The sequence below is a fragment of the Thermobia domestica genome, chromosome 17 (genome assembly GCF_964235325.1).
Source record: "Thermobia domestica chromosome 17, izTheDome1.hap1.1, whole genome shotgun sequence".
Lineage (NCBI taxonomy): Eukaryota > Metazoa > Arthropoda > Insecta > Zygentoma > Lepismatidae > Thermobia > Thermobia domestica.
This window is the reverse complement of record NC_137470.1, coordinates 170,343,468-170,350,547: the sequence shown is the minus strand read 5'-3', so window position 1 is coordinate 170,350,547 and position 7,080 is coordinate 170,343,468. Positions and strand designations below refer to the sequence as shown.

Sequence of the window (7,080 nt, the reverse complement as noted above, 5' to 3'; positions counted from 1 at the left end):
CGTATATAGAAGACGATTCAATATATCTATGATCGTGTGAAAGTTGTTTCAAGTTCATTCGAGACTCTTGTTCAAGTGTCTTGAACAATAGTCCTTTGAACGTGTAATTTTGAGGTATTTAATGTCTTGTTCAAGCTTTCTTTGAGCGTCTATAGTTAGCACAAGACAAAGAATTTCACGAATAATTTTTAGCGACTTTTCACCCCAAATTAGGAGTAATTTCATCTCTCGTTTAGCGACTTTTTGTGTTCAGGTTCTGACAACACTGCTAAAAAGTGTGAACAGGTTCGGGGGAGGGATTTTCATAATGTAAACACTGTTCATTTCTGCTATATTTCGAAGATGCTTGACAGAAAGAAAATGTGTTCTTCGGACTTTAGTACCCATTTATGAGTAGTTGTAGTTCCTTGTGAAAAAAATATTGCGTTTTTCAACTTTTTTTCTTCCTCCTCGTAATTGCCAGGTCTTTCTCAGTGAATCTGATGACTAAACACTTTTATCCTGCGATATGATTGTGTACTTGTGTGTAGATTTGCGAAGGATAAAAGGTAAGAAAACTGAAAGAATTTAAGAAAGTACGGATATAGTATACGTAAAGCCGCGTCAGTTCCCGAAGGAGCTGGACGCTCATACTTTTAGGGATTATTCATTGAGTATCTACAAACTTACCAAGGGGGTAACAAAGCGACTTTGATTTACTTATCGACTGATACGAAAATAAAAAAGAACGTACCTGTACTTTATATCTGCATAGGTAGTGCCCTTGTACTTTATCTATGACTGTGTGTGTGGAGGGGGGTGGATTTAACGCATATCGCATGTCTTGTGCACATGGATACTTCTTATTATTGCACTACGTAGAAAATTTATGGTATTTCATGTAGAAGTGGTAATAGAACACAGAAGAAACGCAGATCTGGGGGTTCTCATGTATACTATTACCTTTTCACTAATATCCTTCTTGTCCCCTAAAGATTTACATGAAAATATCTTACTTCGCGTAGATAAAATGCACGAATGCTGTCTACCTTTGATATGGCATTGCCGCGCGGGGAGGAGGCGCGTCAGCGACGCAGGGTATGAGGGTGTGCACAGACGACGATAATGTGAACTCGAGCAGACGGTTCTACCAAATTTTGATACGTTTTTTTACATTTTCACGTCAAGGTAGAGCTTTGTATTTCTTTTAGCAGAGCATGCACTTCAATGAGGAGCTCCATTACTACTTGCAGATTTACTTCACGAGGGCTCAGTATAAATACAATATGGAAGTATAACATAAAACTACAGTGTGTAAAACACGAAGCAATTTGTGCTAAGTGGCCACTAGAAAGTACGATGCTATTTAATCGAGTCAGGGCAAAAGCGTGGCAGTGAGGGGTGTGTCCATAGAGAGCAGGCGCGTCAGGTACGAGGGGTTTATGGATAAACGAGGGTGGAAGAGCACACTTACATATACAATACTTTCACCATTACAGTATGCTGTGCATTGACTGTAATTACTTATATTCACACTCTCATTCCTTCACGAAAAATGTTTCACATCGTATTTACCTGCAACTTTTCTAATATTTGGTAGATCAGTCTCCTCGAGTGAACCCGGGAAAAGCTATGTCACATAAAATATGCATACTTGTATGTGTTAGAGTACCTGAATACTTGTAAACATAAAATGTTTCCTCCGTTCCGCAGAAACGCTCCGCTGGTGGAAATTAAAATGTTACACAGCCGTCTTTCAAATGCATTCAGTCATTTTAATCGTAGTATAGCACTTCTCATGGTTTGACAAATGTAACCTTAGGTTTGTAAACATAAGATACAGGTTTCCTACATTGTGCAGAAGGGCTCGGCCGGTGCAACTTAATACCTTTGGCAGTGTCTTTCATATGCATGTACTCATTTTAGCCGTGGAATTTCCATTTTTATGACAGACTATTCTGAATCTGTATCATTATTATTATTCGTACAAATTAACTTTATACCACTCGAAATAATTGTAGAAAAATTAAAAATTTTTCACTGATTATTTCCATAAGTTCCTTCAAAATATTTACAATGAGTGATATCACATTACCACACTTAACACAAACAGTTTAGAGGGAACTACAAATAGGGTAATTGCTGAACCAGTTTTATGTACGTATATCCACCCTCTTTGGATGAGTCCTAGTGTGAATATTTCCTCTTATATGTGATGGAAACTTTCATCATATCACTAACGTTACAGATTAGAGTTTCAGCGAGATGTTTAATTTCTTGCTTTGTGCAAGAATTTCTGCTATGTATATGTGTCTGTATACTAGAGAACGTATTCAGTTTAGCAACAATATAATTTGGGAGCATTATGTGAGTAGTAATTCGATGCATTCCTTGCAAGGGAATATTCTATAAGTACTTTTCAACATTTTTACCTATATGAACCGAGGGTCGCAAATCAATAGTTTCTGAGTAATTTGCACATGTGTGATTTCTTTGAAAATTGTCGGCCAACGAGAGCTGCGCGGGAAAGTTTTACCGTGACCCATTTCCACATACTGTAGAGCAATGAAATTTCACATGTGTAATCCAGCATACCTATGTAAGTCATGTGGTAATGTACAGCTCGCAACTCTGCACCGTTGCTGAGTTATAGGTCCAAACGTGAAGTAAGGTGTAGTGGTCCAAAATCCATTACTGCATCTCAGAGCCATTACTGCAGCGTGGCAACATCGCAGAAGTACTTGCCTCTAGGAAATGACTGTAGGGTTGGGAAGAGGTGGAATGAATATGGTTTGCGGTCAAGAGAAAGCTCGAACTATGGCGGATTTCATACCTAAGGTCGTGCATCTGTCTGGCCAAGATTCGGGCAGTGAAGCGGTGCGTTGTTTTCCAGGAGGCGGACACATTTTGTTAGTGTGCCACGCTTTGAGATTGCACAAAATCCCTCAACGCACGCAGCAGTGAAGCATAGTATATCCTGGTAATTGTGGTATCCTTTGCCTGGAAAGCAAGTAGTAATACCACATGCTGATCTCGAATAAATGTGATCATCACTTTGCTCAGAGTTGAACATGGACTCCTTTTGATGGTGGTACGTCGGCACACTGTCTCTGGTTCTCTTCGCTCCCACGAGGCGAACGCCGGGATGGTACCTTCTATAAGGCCAGGGCCTGTTCCTTCCTTTATCCTAGGCCTACTTAAAACAGCGATGTGATCCTGGAGTTGGAAGTCCGAACCCTTCCTTGAGTCATTCCCTTGCATCATGCATAATAACCTACTCAAACCACTGACAGCGTGCCGACGTGCCATCACCAAAAGAAGTCCGTGTTCAACTCTGAGCGACCAAAGTGATGATCACGTTTATTCGAGATCAGCATGTGGTATTGCTACTTGCTTTCCAGGCAAAGGATACCACAATTACCAGGATATACTATGCTTCACTGCTGCGTGCTTTGAGGGATTCTGTGAAATCTCAGAGCGTGGCATGCTGAAAAAGGTGCCCTCGTCCTGGAAAATAACGCACCCTTTCACTGCCCGAATCTTGGCCAGACAGATGCACGACCCTAAATATGATATCCGTCATAGTTCGAGCTTTCTCTTGACCGCAAACCATATTCATTCCATCTCTTCCCAACCCTGCAGTCATTTCCTAGAGGCAAGTACCTCTGCGATGTTGCTATGCTGCTTTCTGAGGTGCATTAATGGATTTTGGACCAGTACACCTTACTTCATGTTCGGACCTATAACACAGTAACGGTGCAGAGTTACGAGCTGTACATTACCATATGACCTACATATGAACATGTAACATTCCATCACTCTACGATCCGTGGAAGTGGGTCAGAATAAAACTTTCTTGCGCACCTCTCGTTAGCCGGCAAATTTCAGAGAACACATGTGCAAATTACTCAAACTATTGATTTGCAACCCCCGGATCATATAGATGAAAATGTCCCAAACTACTTGTAGAATATCCCCTTGCAAGGAATTCCTCGAATTACCAGCCATCCTGTATACAGACAGGGTGTTCCTAAACAACACGGACAACGTTTGGGGGGTGCTTTCTGACATCAAGATAAGACAAAAAGTATAGACCAACCTGGGTGCAGAAATGATCCCTTTCGAAGTTATAGGCTGCCGAAAACGTGAAAAAATGAACTTTAAAGGTCCATAGTTACAAAACTATGGGGCCTACCGTAGTTAGGTCAAGACTTCACTTAGGAACTATGTGCACTATCCAAAAATTCATCTTTCAGAATCCTAAGGTACTCACGCAACAATTTTTAAAGAGAGAGTTTGGCTACGGCTATACAATTTGAAGTACTCACCAACTTCCTCTATAAAAATTGTTGCGTGAGTACCGCAGGATTCTGAAGCATGTATTTTTGAATAGCGCACATATTCGTTCCTAAGGGAAGTCTTGACCTAACTACGGTAGGTCCCATAGTTTGTAACTATGGATCTTTAAAGTTTATTTTTTCACGTTTTCGGCAGCCTATAACTTCGAAATAATGGATTTCTGCACCCAGGTTGGTATATGCTTTTGTCTTATCTTGGTATCAGGAATCTCCTCTCAAACGCTGTTTGTTTTGAAAAACCCTGTATATTTTCTTCGGGTCTGGACAGAACTTGCGGGGCTGTCCCCGTAGGGAACTGGTGAGAAGCGACGGCGGGTATAAGCATAAACGAAGATGCTTTGGAACAGGGTTGGCTGGTTTAAACCAAGGTGGTTTATACCAGCTATTTTTTTTTTTTTAAAAAAAAAGCAACTGGTTTAATCCAAACAAAAAAGAAAAAAGAACGAAAAATGCTTTAAATCGTGTGAACTTCATAGTGACGTCTCCACATATGAAACCATCTGCATTACGTTTATCTACTTTTCACATTTTAATCAAGGGGTCCCGTGTTCAATTCTCGGTCGAACCACAACCCATCTTTTAAGTGTAAACCAAGTAGCGATTCAAGGTGTCCCTGTAAGCGAAAGTCTTCTCCGTGATAACCTTGGCATTTCATAAGGATGTTAAGCCTAAACATACGAAACGAAACCAAATTATATATTTCTACTTGCCTGAATGCCTGTTGTTTTAGAAAGAAGCCAAGGTTGCTTAAATATATTGATAGAAATTGGCAAAATTTATCAACTACGTACGCAGCTTCCAACATCAGCTTGGATTTGACTTTGTTTTAATTTTATTGAATGATATCTACATACCAAATTTGTAATTTAATACCTCAGTTTTAGCGTAGTGATTATGATAAGTTGACCTTAAAATTTTACATGCAAGTACATTTAAAGTAATAACAGGATTTTCCCAATAGCTAAGGCCGGAGTTTCCCGATTTATATATAATTCTGTAACTATTTATCTTTTTCTTCTTCTGAAATTACTCTTGAAATTATATTAACAACTAGGCCTATGTAAAGATCAGTACAACGTATTTTTATCAGGAGTCCTTCGCGAGTGAGTCGGCAATCGCATTTGTGAGCAATTAGTCCCGGTTTCGTGTCGAAATAGACAATTTTTCTTGGATGAAACCGAGAAGCGGTTTGGATTCCGCTTTAAGCTTATGTGACCCCTTCCAGCATAACTTTGTTGTTGCATAATAACACCAAGGCAAAACAAACTAATTTCTGTCCCAATCTAATATAAATACATAGAGTAAATTATTTAAACAAAAAAAAAAAAGTGTTTAAACAAAAAAAAAAAAAAAAACTACAGTAGCTACTCGTATTGTAACTTAAAAGTACTAACCTCTCTACTAAAGCCGGAAGTATTATAAATCTGCTACCACTTCCGGTTTTAATATTAGTTGAGAAAATATATAATGCCATATAAACAAACTCTTTCTCCGGATGTGCACGTAATACTGTTACTTGTTTTACGCATAGTCTTTTGTAGTTTGTCTTCGGAAATTCTAGCTTCGTTTCCCAGTATGAGTCACAAAAGTTTTGGCGTTAGTCCAACACCTTCAAACAATTGGAGTTCTACTGAAGCTAAACCTATAATACCTAGCTACAATTTGGAAATTTTGTTGCAGTGGCAACAAAAAGAATACTATCTTGACTATATAAATCCAGCTAAATACTGTGGAGTAGGATATTGTTGCATATTTTGTAGGTACGGTCTGTGGAATTTTATTTTCTGTGCATGGCCTTAGTGAGAAAGGAAATTAACGTCTTTCTTTAATGTTTGTTATTATAAAATCACCGTTTACTATATCCAGTATAGACCGTTTCCTTTACAGTATTGATGCCTTAATCACTGACGTGTGTAAATGAATGTGTATTGAAGCTATGATCATTAACTCTTTTATAGAGACTACAGTTATTTTTAATTCTCAATTTATCATCCTGCTCCCACTCCTAAAGTTCCTTTGTCATATAATTGGTGAGTGAGATCCCTTGGTTCAATCAGAGCTTGCGCCAAATGAATTTCGTTGTGAACAAACACACTGTACATGGGTTCTCCCGTTTCCTTCCCCTTTCTTAATTCACATTTCGTTTACTATCCTCGTCGTCACCGCCTGTTTTAGCCTCGGGGCATAATCGTGAAATACTGAACCGAAAGAAATGATAAGCGAAGATGCTTAATGCTTTATTCTTCTGTATATAGGATGAACAACAAGCAATCTCATGTCGAAACAGGAGCGCCGGCTTCGGAGGTGTTCCGGTAGTCGAGCACTCCTAATAATTTTTTGGGGTTCTCAGCACCCCACCAGAAAAGACAAAAATAATAAAAGAAGAATTAAGAAAAAAAGAAAACTAAATTCTAATCTCCGCCGTAATTTCTAAATGCCCACTCATGCACAATGGATTCATTTCCCCTTTTGTATATTTTGGTGATATTTTATACTTAAGATTTTTGCATGAAGCTCTTTTCAGTGCTTGAAAGATTGACGTCCAGATATTGTAAATAGCTCTTATATTGTAGAAACCAGTGCTCATTCTTGTATGTATACACACTTTGTCATTTTTTGAGGGTGGCTCAGTGGTAGAGCGTGCACTTCTGGTGCATGGGGTCCCGGGTTGAATCCAAACTCCCGCCAAGTGAACTTTGTGGTGCACAAAAACCGTGTGCTTTTGTTTCCTTGGGGTTCTCCC

The 7,080-nt window shown here is 39.1% G+C and overlaps 1 protein-coding gene across 1 annotated transcript in view; it reads left to right on the top strand.

Annotated features, from left to right (window-relative positions):
• The first annotated feature begins 275 nt into the window (after positions 1-275).
• LOC145674486 (uncharacterized) overlaps positions 276-7,080 on the top strand; it is a 63,028-nt gene continuing 56,223 nt past the window's right edge. The window contains exon 1 of the mRNA XM_081744610.1: positions 276-548. The gene's annotated coding sequence lies outside the window, so the exon portion shown is untranslated. The remainder of the gene's footprint in view (positions 549-7,080) is intronic.